Source organism: Equus caballus, chromosome 6, assembly GCF_041296265.1.
Source record: "Equus caballus isolate H_3958 breed thoroughbred chromosome 6, TB-T2T, whole genome shotgun sequence".
NCBI classification, from domain to species: Eukaryota; Metazoa; Chordata; class Mammalia; order Perissodactyla; family Equidae; genus Equus; species Equus caballus.
Window position 1 is genome coordinate 40,391,387 of NC_091689.1, and position 17,888 is coordinate 40,409,274.

The 17,888-nt window shown below is 50.0% G+C and overlaps 1 protein-coding gene across 4 annotated transcripts in view; it reads left to right on the forward strand.

Moving 5' to 3' along the window:
• Positions 1-789: 789 nt before the first annotated feature.
• BID (BH3 interacting domain death agonist) overlaps positions 790-17,888 on the forward strand; it is a 29,281-nt gene continuing 12,182 nt past the window's right edge. The window contains exon 1 of one of the 4 annotated variants that reach the window (XM_005610818.4): positions 790-1,288. The gene's annotated coding sequence lies outside the window, so the exon portion shown is untranslated. Of the gene's footprint in view, positions 1,289-1,931; positions 2,121-12,893; positions 14,582-17,888 lie in introns of those variants that run through there. The other 3 variants (XM_023642857.2, XM_023642858.2, XM_070269777.1) reach the window with 3 other exon arrangements.

The following is a 17,888-nucleotide window of genomic DNA, read 5'->3' on the forward strand; positions in this document are numbered from 1 at the left end:
TAGTGCTGCCTGGAGCCATGGCTGCACCTCACAGCACGGGAGGCCATGTGTGTAATGAGGACCCCGAGGCACGGGAAAAATGAAAGTATATTCAGAGTCCTGTTTAAGAAGGCAGAGGATGATGTCATCCATCATTCAAAGTTTAGCAATCAGGAGCGGCGAGAGTAAGAGGAGAGCTGAGTGGTGTTGAGGTTGGAAGGACCGCTAGTTAAATGCATTGGTTAGAAGTTAAACTCCTCCTGACAAGAATATGCCATGAGAGCCTGGGAACAGCTTCTTGGGTAGCGTGATTTGGCCTGACTGGTCCACATATAGCACTAGAAACGCATCTATGGTCCTAGAAATGTTCTTACGGTACCAGAGTGCTGGTGCCAGAAGTGACTTATAGCTTATGTGGGCCGGCCTCTGCTGCCCAGATGAGGAGTGTCTGTCCTGGGCGCAGCACAGTTCTAACTCCAGCACAGTTCTAACTCCCCCAGAGGAGAGCGTTCAGCAGGGGCCACTGATGGGGTCATTTATTCTCTGATCTCAGACATCTTAATGATTGTTGTCCCCTTCACACCAGTCACTGTGGGAGGAAATATATTTATTGGAGTGAACCTGCTTTTGCTCAAAATTTCCAGATTGTCCCCTTTGACACCTCTTTCAGAGCCAATTTAAGCTGCACATAAAAACCACAGATGTTATTTAAATTTAGGTGCAAGATAAAGTTGGACTGTCTTGAAGTGGAAATTGGTATACTCCATCCTGTTTTTGTAGAATTATGAAATTAATCTCTCTCTCCCTTTTGCTTTAGCTGCCAGGAACCTCAGAGAAAACCCTATTTAAAAATATTACTTGCTATTTATACTTTAATCACTTGGACTTGGAACTGTGACAAAGAAATCAACTTGAAGTACAGTTTACACTGCCTAATCTAATGAACTATTCCCTTACGTGATGTTTATTATGATAGTTTTTAGTCACTGTAAAATTACTGCCACAGCCATTTAAGAAAATTTGGAAAATGCAAAAAAGTAGAAAGTAGAAAATCACTGATTTTTATTATTTTAATGTAACCACGTGATGGGTTTTGGTTATATTTCCTTCCAGTCTTTTTCTTCTTTTTTAAAATTCACTTTCCAGTCCTCTGTTCAGGTGTGGCAACTTCCTTGATCCTATTAGGTTCCTTGCCCTTTCCAGGAATTTGCTTTCTCGTTTCTGTTTCTCTTTCCTAGGCGTCACGTGTGTTTCTCCCCTGGCCTGGGCCGCGCTGCCGCGTTGTGGGGCTATCTGGACACAGAGACTGGTGAGTGGCTTCATCAGACTCTATTCTTCCTGGTTCCGTTAGGACGGAGAATTGGCACCCCCGAGGCTATTCCAAAAACAGCCCGGGAGGATTGTGAAAGCACTGCCACGCGAGAAACAGTAGGAATTATCCCCGCATGGCTGGAAAAGCGGCCAACCTTCCCGGATGACGGCCTTGACAAGCACCCCATCTGAGCGTGCAAATCGTGGACTCTCGGGAATAAAGCCAACCTCACGTCTTCTCCATTACGGGCTCATCCACCGGCTCCAGGCGCCCCGGCTTTGGGAGCAGCGTAGGACCGGGTCCCGCTCGCTTTCCGGTCCCCTCCCGACTTCTCTCCGAGTCCGGGTCCCCGCCGGTGGTGGGCGGGGCGGGCTCCGCGCGGGCTGCGGGACGCGGGCGGGCCCGGCGGCGGTGGGCGGGGCGGGCGGTGGGTCCGGGGGCGGGGCGGGTGGCGGTGGGCGGGGCTGAGGCGGGCGGCGGGTGGTGGGTGGCGGTGGGCGGGGCTGAGGCGGGCGGCGGGCGGCGGGTCCGGGGGCGGGGCGGGCGGCAGTGGGCGGGGCGGGGGCGGGGCGGGGGCGGGGGCGGGGGCGGGCGGCGGGCGGCGGGCCCGGGGGCGGGGAGCGGGGCTGGCCCGGGGGGCGGGGCGGGGGGCGGGGCGGGCGGCGGGCCGCGGGCTGGCCGGGCAGTGCGGGCGCGAACTAGAGGAAGTAGCGCCGGCGGCTGCGTCCTCTGCGTCCCGGGCCCGTCTCCGCCTCCGCCTCCGTGTCCTCCGCTTCCGTGCCCGCCGCGCCCCCGCCGCCCCTTCCGGGCTCCCGCGGCTGGAGGGTGGGTGAGTAGCGTCCCGGGGCGGCCTCGTGCGTCCCGGCCCGGCCTCGTGCGTCCCGGCCCGGCGTCGAGCCCTGCGCCCTCTGGGTCCGCGCGGAGCTGCGAGTTCGGGGGTTCCCGCCGCCGGCCCAGCCCCCACAGGCGGGTCCGGGCCGCTCGCGCTCTGGGGTGGGAGCCGGAGGGGACGCGCGGCCGCGAGGGGTCACCCCGCGGCCCGCCCGCCGCCGGAGCTTCGCCCCTAGGAGCCCGCGCGCGACTCGGTGGTTCCCGCCTTCCGCCCGGCCGGCGCCCGGGGAGGCGGGAGGCCCTTTGTCGTCTCCCCCCGCGCGAGCCTCGGGTTTGGCGGGCTGCTTGTCGGGCCTCGGCCGGGCCGGCGTGCGGGGCGCAGTGGCGGGGGGCTAAGCCAGCCCCTGCCCGCGGGTCCGAGGACAGTTCGCGGCTACACTGCCGGTTCCAACCCGAGATGAGAAAACCCACGGGAAGGGATGGGCTCAGGTCACACACCTGTTCAGAGCCAGATCCGGAACTCAAATCCAGACGCAGACCTTGGACTCTGGTCTAGGGCTCTTTCCCCAGCACCTGCGTACACCTGCCTCGGTGTAGCTAGAGTGTCTGTCATAGAACTGTTAGAAATTATATGCAAATACCTGCTGGTGGTAGAAAGCAGTTTGTTGATTGACTCAATGACCCCAGGGAACTCTTGGAGAGCCCTTGAACCCTCAGCCACCAAGTGGCTGGGCTTAGCAGGGGTTCGTTTATTCGTTCATCCAACAAATAGGAATGTCCAGCGGGTGCCGCGGTTGTGGTGGGACAGTGTTGGTGGCAGTGAGGGATGTGCTTGAGGAACACAGATAAGGCCTTCTGGGACTGGATTGGTCTTCATCTGGTGGGCCTGGGACGAAGTGAGGAGCAGGATGGGGACGCAGCACAGAGCTCCCACACCTTTTCAGGCGACTGCCTGATTTCACCCGCCTTGCCTGCCCTTCTGTAAGTCTTAGCTGCTCCCTCAGGCCTCACTCAGTGGCGGCTCAGTGGCCTCTCGCTGTGGAAGGGAGCTGGGGGCGCTGCAGAAGGATGTGGCTTTTCCACATTCCGTCTCCACCCATCTGAGGCACTTGGCATGCTTTGAGGGTGGCCAGGCTCTCCTGGGCCTGGTCTGTGCCATCTTGGGGCAGACCCTGAGCCAGGGCCCCGGAGTCGTGCATGACTTACTGGAAGAGACTGGTCTGGAGCGAGGAGGAAGGAGGGCGGAGGAGTCAGTCGGCGGTGTGAGCAGTTGGGTGGCAGACCTCTGGTGAGGCCTTGCTGGAAAGAAGATGCCGCCCAGCCTTTGCTTGCTGCCCAGCGCGCGTGCGCTCTCCTGTCCCCCTGCCCAGGGAAGAGGTGCCAGTCAACCCTCGGAGCCTTGGGCAGCACTTCATCTTGGGCTGAGAGGCAGGCGTCTCATGGGCTGCGGGGACGGACAGGGTGCTGTCTGGTGAGAGTGGAGCTGCGGGACTGGCGACTCTGATACGTTGGGATGCAGGCTTCACTGGTGTTTGGTGCAAAGAGTTGCGGGAAGGTGGGGTGAGTTGCTGTCCGAGGAGGTTAGGCTGTGTGAGGTGGACTCTGAAGAATGAATAGGAGCTTACCCACAGAGGAGATGGCAGGGTGCACTGAGGGCAGTGCAGGGAATGCTGGCGGAAGGGTGCCTGGGTGGGAAAGGGGGATCTCTAGTTGGGAGGGGGCGTTGCGCGCCTTGCCCCGAGGCCTTGCTTGGGGAAACTCACAGCCTTAGCGACCTGGGGAGACTAATTGGAGGAACTGGAGGTGCCACTCATTTGCAAATGAGAATAGCCTGTCCAGGAGCCCCAGCAGTGCCCAGGGCCCTGGACTGAGAAGGAAGGATGAGGCATAGGGAGGAGGATGGATTTTGGATGACAGAACCTTCTAGGGCAAGAGTCTTGGCCTTGCAGCAGGGCAGTGAACAATATTCCAGCTGTTCTCTCAAAGTAGAAGACTGGGGACTCAAGGAGGTTGTGATACTGTTGGTGTTGGAGGCCAAGCAGCCATCCTAATCCAGGACTGTGAGGGTCTTGGTGGTGGTACCCAGGATGCTGGCTCTGGACTGTCAGCCCATGAGAAGGCTTGCCCTAGAGCTGTGGCTGCTGGAAGTGCTTTCTGTGGTTAGACCTTTGGTGACCATTGCAGGCTGGGACTGTGGAGGGCAGCACAGGCCTGGAGTGCCCTGGAGGCCAGCTGCCTGCCCCACTGGGCTTCCCACGCACAAGGTCTATGAGCAGCACCCAGAGGCCACATGTATCCTTGCCCAAAGCCACTGGCTCGTCTGGAAAAGACAGCTACTTGAGGATGGTGATGATCAGCCGTAACAGTCAAGCTCACTGTGTGCCCGATAGACACGGAGAGAACTTTATATGCCTTGATTAGCTCGTTTGGACATCACAGTAATCATAGACTAGATACCCGTTCTGTAGATGGGGAAACTGAGACATGGAGAGATTAAGTAACTTGTCCAGGGTCACAGCCAAGAGAGTCAGACTCCAGAGGCCCAGCTCTAACCATGACCCTACACTGCCTGGATTTCCAGGCCTCTCACTGCCCCACCTCCCAGATCCGGCCCATCCGCCTCTGGACCCCGGCACGCGTTAGACATTGAGGGGGGAGGATCAGAGAGATTAGCCATGGCCTTTCTGCTGACTCCCCTCCCCTGCAGGCAGCCCAGGTGACGAGGTGGCTAGTGATGTATGTGGGAGAGGGTGAGGCTTCAGGGGGCGGTGCTGTGGACCCTGTCCTTGGGATTTCTCCCTCCTCCCCCTCCTCTTCCTGCCTCCATTGGTCAAAACGGGGAAGTTTCAAATGAAGGGCCAATATGATCATCTGGACGAACCAGAAAGCAGCCATTTCTGGAGTTCTGCTGCCTTGCAAATCGAATTCTTGGTTGGCTTTTTGGGTATTTGTGTCCAGGGTCCTAGAAGCCACCAACTTAGAAAATGAGGAAGTGGTTTGTTTTAAATTCCTTGTTTCCTCAATAATCCTATCAGCTTGGTGGTGGTGGAGGTGGGCACCTGGAGGTGGAGTTTTAAAGGGGAAACAAGCACCTTCTGAGTCTAGACTGGGTTTAAAAGCAGGCAGGTGACCTTCAGGCACACACAGGAACTGTCCTGACACTGCCCTGGGGGCCCGGGAGGCGTCTGCCCTGGTGGAAGTGTGGGAGAGGCTCAGGAGTGGGGCTGCCACCATGTGGAGGGAGACATCTGGACAGGACCCCCGCCTGCAGTTACTAAGCTCCTGCCATGCTGATGGCTCTGCTAACCAGTGGGGCAGGTCGGCGTTCACCCTGCTTGCTTAACAAACCCGTGTCTTCAGAGCGGGGCAAGTGCTGCGGCAGGCACAGGCCTGTCTGGAGTTCCAGATGCAGCCTGGCGGGGCTCCAACTTGCTGAGTCTCCCCGCGCTTGTCCCACGTGGACCCTTGGCCCCGAGCTTTTGTTTGAGGCCGGTGGTTAAGTGTTGCTGTATTTCTCTTAGTGGGCATGTCTGCACCCATGTTTGGTTTAATTTGCATAACTGTATATCTCCTTCTAGTTCTCCCCTGAATTCTGTGAAGTTCTGCAGATGTGGAACATTGATGGTGAGAGCGTTTCTCACATCCATGCTTGTGTCTGGAAGAGTTCAGGTGGCCCCAGCCCTTGACGGGAACCTCCCCAGAAACTGTCCCGCAGGCGTGTCCTCACCCCGCCCTGGAGAGGGTGGATGTGGGGCCGTGAGGCTGAGGCGTTGGCCCAGGCTGGCGGGCCCCTGGGACTGGGGGACAGCACAGCCTTGAGGAGGCTCCTGCCCAGCCTGGTGAATGTCTCCATTCCCTTGGGACATCCTAACTGTGAGACCACTTGGCCCCCAGGTGTCCGCCACTTCTCAAGAGGCCTTGTTTTCTCCTCAGGATAGCTCCTAGGATCCACGGTGACGTCTAACCTCTAAAACTCTTACCTGGCTGACCAGGGAGCTGAGTCCAGGGCCCTTGTTGGTCACTGCATTTTGCTAGGGTGGGACTTTGTGTGAAATGATTGCACTGACTGTGTCTTTTCGCATGCCAGCGGCCTGCACTGTTCTCCCAAATGCAGGTTATTTTCACCTTTCATAGATGAAAGAGTTTTTCCCACCAGAACTTGGGAGGCGGGAGGACTCTTGCTGCCCACGCAAGGCCCTTCTGTCTACACCGTGGTGGCCTTGCCATGCTGCTCTGTTCAGCGCCCCCTGCCGGCTCCGGCCCCAAAGGGCGGTGTGGAAGCAGCCCCAGGGCGGCCGCGGTTCTGGGGCCCTGACTGGCCTTGGTAATGTCGCTTTTCTTCCCCATGCCTAGGCTCCCAGGGGAGGATGGCTGTGGAGTGTTGAAGGGAGAGGCGGGGGACCATCCAAGGCCAGCCTAGACACTTTGGAGTAGCCCTGGGCTACCAGACTCTCTCCCTGCTGGCCCATCTTGCCCTGCACATGTGACAGATCTCAGGAACCCAGGGCCTGGCCGGTGAGGGGAGCAGGAGGCTCTGGCACCCAGGGTGGTCGACTTGCGAGCACCTGGCTGGAGCAGCAGCCCTGTGTGAGGGGACGGCCTGAGTTACGTCTATACCACCCTCCCTCGAGCTGCCGTTCTTTTAACCGCTTTATTGAGCTGTTTCACATACCGTGAGATTCACAGAGTTGCGCAACCATCACCACAATCTAATTTTAGAACATTTCACACCCTAAAACTGCATACACATTATCAGCCACTCTCTGGTCCCCCTCTCCCTGCAGCTCTAGGCAACCCTGATCTGCCTTCTGTCTCTGTGGATTTGCCTATCCTGGGAAGTTCTTGTAAATGGAGTCCTACAGTATGTGGCCTTTTGTGCCTGGCTTCTTTCGCTCGGCATGATGTTTTCAAGGCTCACCCATGTTGTAGTATATATCAGAACTCCACTCCTTTTTATGCCCAGATAACCCCATTGTACTGGATATACCACATTTTGTTTACTGATTCATTAGTTGAACATTGGGATTATTTTTACTTTCTAATTATTATGGATAATACTGCTGTGAACATTCATGTACAAGTTTTTCTTTGGAGATTTGTTTTCGTTTCTCTTAGGTCTGTACCTGGGAGTGGAATTGCTGGTGTTAGACTCTGTTTAGTGGGTTGAGGAGCCGCTGAACTATTTTCTAGAGCAGCAGCATCATTTACGTTCCTCCCAGCAGTATGTGAGGGTTCCGGTTTCTCAGCATCCTTGCTACCGTTTACTATTATCTGTCTTTTTTATTCTAGCCATGCTCGTGGGTGTGAAGTGGTATCTCGCTGTAGTTTTGATGAGCATTTGTGTAATGGCTGATAATGTTGAGCACTTTTTCGTGTGCCTTTTGGCCATTTGTATATCATCTTTGGATCCTATTTAAATCTTTTGCTAAATTTTCAATCCAGTTGTCTTTTTATTATTGAGTTATAAGAATTCTTTATATACAGTATTCTGGATACAAGTCTGTTGTCAAATAAATGATTTGCAAATACTTTCCCCCCTTCTATGAGTTGTCTTTCCTCCTCCTCCTTTTTTTTTTTGGTGAGGAAGATTTGCCCTGAGCTAACATCCATTGCCAGGCTTCCTCTTTTTGCTTGAGGAAGATTATCCCTGAGCTAACATCTGTGCTGAGCTAACATCTGTGCCAGTCTTCCCCTATTGGTATGTGGGACACCACCACAGCATGGCTCGACAAGCAGTGTGCAGGTCCACACCCAGGATCCAGGGTGTGAACCCGAGAACCCTGGGTCACCAAAGTGGAATGTCTGAACTTAACCACTATGTCACCAGCCCGGCCCCTCTTTTCTCTTTCTTGATGGTATCTTTCGAAGCACAAAAGGTTTTAATCTTCAAGAAGTTCAGTTTGTCTATTTTTTCCTTGTGTCACTTGTTCTTTTGGTGTTGTGTCTGAGAAATCATTGCCTGACCCAAGATACGAACTTTTATTCCTCCTAAGAGTTTTATAGTTTTAGCTTTTACATTTAGGTCTGTAATCTATTTTGAGTTCGTTTTTGTGCATAATGTGAGGTAGGGGCCAAATTTGTACATTTGCTTATGGATATCCAGTTGTCCCAGCACTGTTTTTTGCTCTGGTCTTGGCCTCTTTGTCAAACATCAATTAACCATAAATATTAGGGTTTATTGATGGACTGTTGTCTCTAACCCATTGATCTATGTGTTTATCTTTGCAGGACCACACTGTCTTGATGCTGTCGCTTAGTAATAAGTTTTGGAATCAGGAAGTGTGAGTCCACTGACTTTCCTCTTTTTCAAGATTGGCTATTCTGTGTCCCTTGAGTTTCCATAGAAATCATAGGAACCATTTGTCACTTCTGCAAAAAGGCCAGGTGAGAGTTTGAGAGGAATTGCATTGAATTTGAGGATCAATTTGGAGAGTACTGCCATCTTCACGATATTAACTCTCCAGTTCATGCACATGGCTTTTCATTTATTTAGATCTTTACTTTCTTTCAAAGATGTTTGTAGGTTTCATTGTACAGGTCTTACACTTCTTTTGTTAAATGTATACCTAATTATTTTATTTTTCTTGATGCCATTATAAATGGAATTTTTTTTTTTTTTTGAGGAAGATTAGCCCTGAGCTAACATCCGCTGCCAATCCTCCTGTTTTTGCTGAGGAAGATTGGCCCTCAGCTAACATCTGTGGCCATCTTCCTCTGCTTTATATGTGGGACACCTGCCACAGCATGGCTTGCCAAGTGGTACGTAGGTCCGCACCTGGGATCTGAACCAGCGAACCCTGGGCCGCTGAGGAGGAAGGTGTGAACTTAACTGCTGCGCCACTGGGCTGGCCTCAAGGAATTGTTTTCTTAATTTTCGTTTTTGGGTTTTTTCTCGCTATCGTATAGAAGTACAATTGATCTTGCAAATTACTTGTATCCTGTAACCTTGCTGAACTTGTTTTTTAGTTCTGGTAGTTTTTAGTGGATCCCTTGTTTCTGTGCATAAGATCACGTCAAATCAGTCTGTTTTAAAGCTTCCAAGCTGATTCCAGTGTGCAGCCAGGTTGGAAAGCACATGGTTAGATCCGTGGTTCCCATGCCTTTGCAGTGGAAGGGGAGGGGAACAGAGTAGTCGGGTAGAGCATTTGAATTTCTGAGGAATTTCCCCCCACGTCTGGGGGTAAGCCTACAGGGGCTGGGGTCTCCGACTCGGCCTAGTACAGGGGGTAGAGGGACCAGTGTCCCAACTTCAGCTTCCTCCTTTGATGGATCCAGTTGGGCTGAGTGGAAGTGTGGCCCACTGCAGAAGTGTGTGCTGGCTGAGAGTGACAACACCCTCCCCCCCATGCACTGTCAGAAAGAGCTCATGTGAAAACTGGTGAGGAGTCAGAAGCCAAAGGAAGAAGTCAGTGTGCGTGAAGCCCATGTGGTCTTCTGGGGACCGTGGGAAGCAGGCATTCTGCAGCTCTGAGCCCCTGAGGCCGTCAGGGCCGTCTTTCAGGCTTCGCCTTGACCCTGTCCACCCCCGTAACTGGACTTCACCCCTCTTAAAGGGAAGGACTGTCTTCTTGTGACTCCAGACTGGTGGTTTTATGTCCATAAAAGTAGATATTAGAACTGGCCGGCATCTTTAGAAACTGGTTGTATCATCTCACTGGTTAATGAGCTAAGAGAAATCTTTGACACGTGTCCATTTTATCATTTTATATTTGTATGAAAGTCATAGTTTCACCTTGTTTTTTTCTTCACCCATTAGCAGCTTTGGAGGTCGTCCACTGAGAAGCATGCCCAGTGGACTCACGTGGTCTTTGCTGAGCTGCCAGAGGTGAACCCCCAGCTGCAGTGGACTTCCACCTTTGCTGACTCTGACCCCCTCTCTCTCTCTCCTGACTTTGTCTTTTGTTTTGGTTTCTGGTTTGCACAGCCAATCAGTTACTCCCATTGGTGGCATCACGAGTGAGGATTTGGCTCTATGGTCTAACCGTTTGTTGCCTTCCTAGGCAGATGACCGAGGTCTGTTCTGTTGAGTAAGTGATAGAGAATCTGGATTGTTGGAGTTTTTGTTTGTGTCCTCAGTCTCTTTTGAGCTCACTTCAGTTCAGAATGTTGTGCCCACCAGGAGGAACAACTCTTTGACATCTGGCCCAGCGAGCCTTCATGTTTCTGTGTTCACAGTTGTAGAACTGATGCCACCAGCTCTCTGTGTGTCTATAATTCAGAAAAGCCTTTGCTTTCATTGTGTAAATGTGGAAAAAAATGGTTCTCATCATTGGGGGGTTAGGTTGTGAAGTGTCTTAAATTAGAGGAACTCTGCTCTGATTGGCTGCATGGACCTAAATAAATGTTTATATATGGGGCCGGCCCCCTGGCTGAGTGGTTGAGTTCGCGTGCTCCGCTTTGGTGGCCCAGGGTTTCACCGTCTCGGATCCTGGGCGCCGACATGGCACCGCTCATCAGGCCACGCTGAGGCGGCGTCCCATATGCCGCAACTAGGATATACAACTATGTAACGGGGGGATTTAGGGAGATAAAGCAGAAAAAAAAAAGATTGGCAACAGTTGTTAGCTCAGGTGCCAATCTTAAAAAAAAATTTATATAAATCAAATATTTATAAAATTTCCAGAAAATAAAGAGATTCCATTTTTAATAATTTAAATGCACTAGACTTAAAAATATTATTACAGAAACAAATTCAGAAATGTTTTAAGACTACGGGTTCTTGTAATTAAGATAAATCTTTGGGCGCTGGCCCCGTGGCCGAGTGGTTAAGTTCGTGTGCTCTGCTTTGCCCAGGGTTTCGCTGGTTCAGATCCTGGGCACAGACATGGCACCACTCATCAGGCCATGCTGAGGTGGTGTCCCACATGCCACAACTAGAAGGACCCACAACTGAAAATATGCAACTATGTACCAGGGGGCTTTGGGAGAAAAAGGAAAAATAAAATCTTTAAAAAAAAAGATAAATCTTTGGCAAATGAGAATAAATTAATAATTTTGGTTTAAAAAAGCTTTGTCTTGGGGCTGGCCCCATGGCCGAGTGGTTAAGTTCACGAGCTCCGCTTGGGGGGCCCAGGGTCTCGCCGGTTCGGATCCTGGGTGTGGACGTGGCACCACTCATCAGGCCACGCTGAGGTGGCGTCCCACATGCCACAACCAGAGCCACTCACAACTAGAATATACAACTACGTACTGGGGGGCTTTGGGGAGGAGAAGAAGAAAAAGAAAAAGGAAGATTGGCAACAGATGTTAGCTCAGGTGCCGATCTTAAAAAAGAAGCTATGTCTTTTCTCTGATCTATCAGTATTAAATATAATACTGATTATATTTAATAATCAATACTTAATAAATTTTATTCTACATGGTTCCTCCCCAAAACACTTCTACAGGTTTACTTATCAAATCAGCTAATATTACTCTTACATAATGTCTAACGTTATGAAAAATGTAAATTTGTGTTCAAATAAATTGAATTAAATTCTGACAATGTTTTTATTTTAACAGTATTCCAAGATAAAGCTTAGATAACCTAAAACCTTGGACTCATATTAAATTGAGCTAATTAATAGGTAATCATTGTATACCTAGATAATTTATAAATAAGAATATTGAAACACTAATTACTAGGTATAATTTGAAGTTCTTTTAATATACCAGGCAGAGGCTTTGTCTTGGGCTGGCATGAATGGATGCATCTGCTGCTCTGAGAACATGTGAAAGGGATGCGCGTGGCTCACATGGCTGCAGCAGGGTGAGCCGGGTGCTCTGGAGCTGGGCCACTCTGCCCGGTGGCTGTGCATGACGGATGGCTCGCAGGGACCGACCCCTGGTTCTCTGTGAGACAGAAATCAATTACTTTGGTTAAAAGTTATAGTTAATATGGCAGTTTCTCAAAACTCCATTTAAAATGTCTCCACTAAAGTCAATTTTGACACTTTAAATATAAATATGTCTATAAAATGTGTATAAATATCTCTATCTTTTATATATATAGAGAGAGAGAGCACGCCGTAAGAAAGACATAGCTTTTCCTTGCAGACAGTAGGCACTCTTGTTACGACACAAAATTGGGGTTCTCTTGCCTGATGTGCATAAAAAAAGATTATTACAGCATGAGCTTTTGGGGAAAGAAAGAGCTTTATTGCTAGATGGATCTGCAAGGAGACAGACATGTGCCCTCAGATCTGTCTCCCCGGCCCAGGGCCTGGGGCGCAATTTATGCAGTGAAGGGCAGGGCGTCTGAGTGTGGAGATAGGTGATTGGAGGTGAGGAGAAATGAGGTAATTGGTGATCTGCGCAAGCGCAGTTGATCTTCATGGCTCTTCACAGGACACATGTTCACAGTGGTGGGTTAGCATGCTCTGAGGGTGAAGTTTTCAACCCTTTGACGTCAAAAGAGTCACTTAGCAGGTGTCTGCGCAGGCCCAGCTGATGGGTTGGTGGTACCAACCTGCGTGAACTGGACAAGGGGTCTCATTCCTGAAAAGCCACCCTTTATCACTCAGGGAATGAGATGGAGTTGGTTGAACTGGTCCTGGAGGGCCCGCGGTTACACTGAATATTTGATGGATGCATTAATGACTTTTTATAGCAGCACACACTTTAAAAACAGGGTTTACATTTATAACTGCACGTTTTTGTGTAAATAAGCTTCCTTGGGGCAGAGACTCGTGGCTCCTTTTTACCCTGTTCCTCCAGCTCCAGGCGCAGGGCCTGCGCATGGAACCACCTCCGAATGTGTATCGGTCCATCGATGAGGGCCACACAGCCACACAGCTGGTTGGGGGCTAGGCTCAGCTGGGTTCTCCCAGCTTCAGTGTTGTGTGCCCTCCTGTGCAGTGTTGAGTGGCCTTGCGATCTGCATGGTGCTTGGGTAGCGTATGGATGAGGTTCTCAGGCCTCGGGAAAGGGGGATTCGAGTCTGAGCAGACATGGGTGAGCTATCCACTGTCTGCTTATCCTACTCGGGGGCAACAGGCCCAGAGGTGGGCACTGCCTTGCCCCAGCACCCCCAGCTTGGGTACTTTGCAGCTGGCGAGGTGTTCCCTGTTCTCACCGGGCACCCGCAGGGCACTGCTCCCTGAAAACTGGGGCAGAACTGCCTTCCTTGCAGGGATGTCGGGAGGATCAGAGAGAAGGCCTATAAAGGTGAGCCTGGCACTGTGGCTGGCGTGTTTGGACATTGTCAATACATGGTGGTTGCTGGGGTCCTTGTTGTCAGGAGTAAGAATAGGTGTCATCTCTGCACCTCAGTGTCCGCTGTTATTAAAAGGGTGAGAGGGACTTGGAGAAATAACCCGTGAAGAGTGTCGAGTCCAGGTGCGTCTGTCACAGTGTGTCTCAGAGATGGTGAAAGCCTGGCTGTGCGTGTGCTTGGTAGGCAGAAAGGAAGCCTCCTGGGGGGAAGGCAGCAGGTTATTGTTCCCTGTTCCCTCCCACCTGGCCATTTTCCCATCGGGTCTCAGAAAGGAGGGGACATCAGCTCTTGGTGGCTTCAATTCTCCTTCTTGCTGGCAACTCTGGTTAGGAATTGGGGTTTGGGGATGAAGCCATTGTTGACTGGGAGCCTTTGAGGTTTTCCTGGGTTTCTCCAGCCCTGTCCTCCTGGCGCCCTCACAGCGGACAGTTGACTCACTGAGTTTCTTCACAGTAACAAAGGAATAAAACCGGAGGCGAACCAGATGCAGACGGGTGGTCTGCCCTGCCGGTCGAGGCGTGCCCCGGGGCCCTGCCCAGCCGAGCCTGGGAATGCAGCCCACCCACCTCCCCTGCTTGCCAAGGACCTGCACTGGGCCGCATGCTCCCAGGGTGCTCTGGCAGTGACCCTGCGGCCTGGGTGACCTCAGCACAGCCCAACTGAGCGACATCACTCTTGTCATCTGTGACTACCATGAGGCCAGTACATAGAAGATGACATGCTGAACTTTCACATCTATTATCTCATTTGATTCTGGATTTAATAGGAAAATGCCACACCAGGGTATTCATCACAGTCCTATTTTTAAGGGTGAAAAAATTGGAAAGTATACATGTCCAATAATAGGAGATTAATTGTATTTTGGTGCATCCGTACAATAGAAGAAGGTTTTCAGCCTCAGCACTATTGACACTTTGTGCTGGGTCATTTTTTGCTGTGGGGGCTGTCTGCACACTGTAGGACGTTGACCAGCATCCCAGCCTCTACGCGCTGGATGCCAGTAGCACCCCTCCCAGGTGTGACACCCAAAAATGTCTCCAGACATTGCCAAATGTTCCTTGGGCCAAATTTGTTCAGGGGCAAAGTTACTGCTGGTCAAGAACGAGCCACTGCAAAAGAATATTGTGTCAACATTAACACATTTTTTGAAGAATATCCATTGAAGCGGAACAATCATCCCAACATAAGTGAAAGTAGAAGACGACGGAAGTCTCCCTGAGGATGTGGGTGTGTGTGTCAGAGTGTGGAAGGAAATCAGATCAAAGGTTTGTGTGAATTCTCTCGAGTGCTGCCTCCCCCATGGCTTTCTGAAGTTCCTTCCTGACAGAGCGAGGCGGAGCAGAGGCCAGGACTCCGCGTGCTGCGCCTCCACCTTGGCAGTGACTGTGGAGGTGGTTTGGCTTCTGTGGCCTTTTTCCTGAGGAGCATGTTCTGTTCGGTTCTGTGTCCTGATGCTGATAATGGCTCCAGCTCTTGCCTCTCGCCGTGTGGATGGCCAGCAAGCCAGTGTCCTTGTTGTCTGTCCACGTAAACCAGAGTCCTCTGCTCCTGGCCCTCTCCTCCCAAACACTCAGCCATACCCAGCCGAGGGGTGGCTCTGCCAGACCCCCATTGTCTGCGCATGACCCCCACGGCCGGCGTTAGCACCCAAGACAGGGAGAGGGCAGCGCCGAGAGCGGTGTGTCCCAGGCACGGCACAAGATGGCTGCCTGGTGCACGGAAGGCACGGCCTTCTTGCCACCCCCTTCCACACGGGTTGGAGCCTCCCCCTTTCTTCCTGGAGATGAGTTGGTTGTCTGTTCTTCTGTTTTTATCTCCTGTGTATTTAGGAACCATGTGAAATTGCCAATTTTTTTTTTTTTACAATACAGATATTTATTTTTTTACGGAGGTAGCATTGTTTTAGAACATATAAATTTCAGGTGTACATCACTGTATTTGCATTTCTCTGTAGATTACATCATGTTCACCACCCAAAGACTAATTAGCATCGATCACCGCACACATGTGCCCAACCACCCCTTTCACCCTCTTCTCTCCCCACTTCCCCTCGAGTAACCACCAATCTAATCTGTCTCTATGTTTGTTGTTTTTGTTATTTTTAATGACATAATCTGTGTGAAGGAGAAGTCAGTGTCTTTTTTTTTTTCTTTGCAGGGGAGGATTTGCACTATGCTAACATCTGTGGCCAATCTTGCTCCTTTTTCCTCCCTCCCCCTCCCCCCAAAGCCCCAGTACATAGTTGTATATAGTTGTAAGTCCTTCTAGTTCTTCTGTGTGAGCCGCCACCACAGCATGGCTACTGACAGACAAGTGGTGTGGTTCTGCGCCCGGGGAACTGAGTCCAGACCACCGAAGCGGAGCATGCAGAACTTTAACTGCTGGGCCGTGAGAGCTGGCTGTGTTTGTTGTTGTTTTCATCTTATATTTATGAGTGAGATCATATGGTATTTGACTTTCTCTGACTTATTTCACTTAACATAATACCCTCAAGGTCCATCCATGTTGTCACAATGGTTGGATTGCATCATTTCTTATGGCTGAGTAGTATTCCATTGTGTATAAATACCACATCTTTTTTATCCATTCGTCCCTTGATGGGCACCTAGGTTGTTTCCAAGTCTTGGCTATTGTGAATAATGCTGCGATGAACACAGGGGTGCATATATCTTTACATATTCATATTTTCATGTTCTTTGGATAAATACCCAGCAGTGGAAATAGCTGGATTATATGGTAGATCTATTCTTAATTTTTTGAGGAATCTCTGTACTGTTTTCCATAGTGGCTGCACCAGTTTGCACTCCCACCAGCAGTGTATGCAAGTTCTCTTTTCTCCACATCCTCTCCAACTCTTGCAATTTCCTGTCTTGTTAATTATAGCCATTCTGATGAGCATGAGGTGATATCTCACTGTAGTTTTGATTTGCATTTCCCTGATAGTTAATGATGTTGAACATCTTTTCATGTGCCTGTTGGCCATCTGTGTATCTTCTTTGGAGAAATGTCTGTTCATATCTTTTGCCCATTTTTTTAATTGGGTTGTTAGATTTTCTGTTGTTGGGATGTATGAGTTCTTTGTATATTTTGGATATTAATCCCTCATCAGATATATGGTTTGCAGATATCTTCTCTCAATTGTTAGGTTGTCTTTTCATTTTGTTGGTGGTTTCCTTTGCTGTGCAGACGCTTTTTAGTTTGATGTAGTCCCATTTGTTTATTTTTTCTATTGTTTCTCTTCCCCAGTCAGACATGGTACTTGAAAATATACTATTAAGACTGATGTCGAAGGGTGTACTGCCTGTGTTTTCTTCTGGAAGTTTTGGTGCCAGCCTGGTCGTGTAGTGGTTAAGTTTGGTGCACTCTGCTTCGGTGGCCCGGCTTTGTGGGTTTGGATCCCAGGCACAGACCTGCAGCACTCATCAAGCCATGTTGTGGTGGTGACCCACATACAAAACAGAGGGAGCCTGGCAACAGGTGTTAGCTCAGAGTGAATCTTCCTCACCAGAAAAAAAAGAAGTTTAATGGTTTCAGATTTTACATTCAATCAAGTCTTTGATCCATTCTGAGTTAATTTTTTTGTATGGTGTAAGATAACGGTCTACTTTGATTCTTTTGCGTGTGGCTGTCCAGTTTTCCCAACGCCATTTATTGAAGAGACTTTCCTTTCTCCATTGTATGTTCTTCACTCCTTTGTCAAAAATTAGCTGTCCATAGATGTGCGGGTTTACTTCTGGGCTCTCAGTTCTGTTCCATTGATATTTGTGTGCCTGTTCTTGTGCCAGTACCATGCTCTTTTGGTTACTCTGGCTTTGTAGTATATTTTGAAATCAGGGAGTGTGATACCTCCAGCTTTGTTCTTTTTTCTCAGGATTCCTTTGGCTAGTCAGAGTGTTTTGTTGTTCCCTATAAATTTTAGGATTCTTTGTTCTATTTCTGTGAAAAATGTCATTGGGGTTCTGATAGAGATTACATTGAATCCGTAGATTGTTTTAGGAAGTATGGACATTTTAACTATGTTAATTCTTCCAATCCAAGAGCACAGACTATCTTTCCATTTCTTTGTGTCTTCAATGAAATTGTCAAATTTGACTGTTTTTGCCCTACAAAATGACCATTTCGTTTGGTTCAACCTAATATTGTGTGTAAATGTACACATGGGCAAATATATATTAAAATAGGATTATTCCATTGAGACTGTTCTACAGAAACTTTTGTTCAGTATATTTGGGCATCTCTCTATGTGGATACACACACAGAGTGGGCACAGTCTTTTTTTTTTTTTTTTTTAAGGTTATGAAAGTTAACATCCTTGTGAAATTACAGTTGTACATCATTATTAGTCATGTTGTAGGTACACCACTTCACCCCTAGTGCCCTCCCCCCACCCCCCTTTCCCCTGGGAACCACCGATCAGTTCTCTTTGTCCATATGTTAACTACTACCTATGAGTGGAGTCATACAGAGTTCATCTTTCTCTGTCTGGCTTATTTCACTCAACATAATACCCTCAAGGTCTATCCATGTTGTTGTGAATGGGACGACTTTGTCCTTTTTTATGGCTGAGTAGTA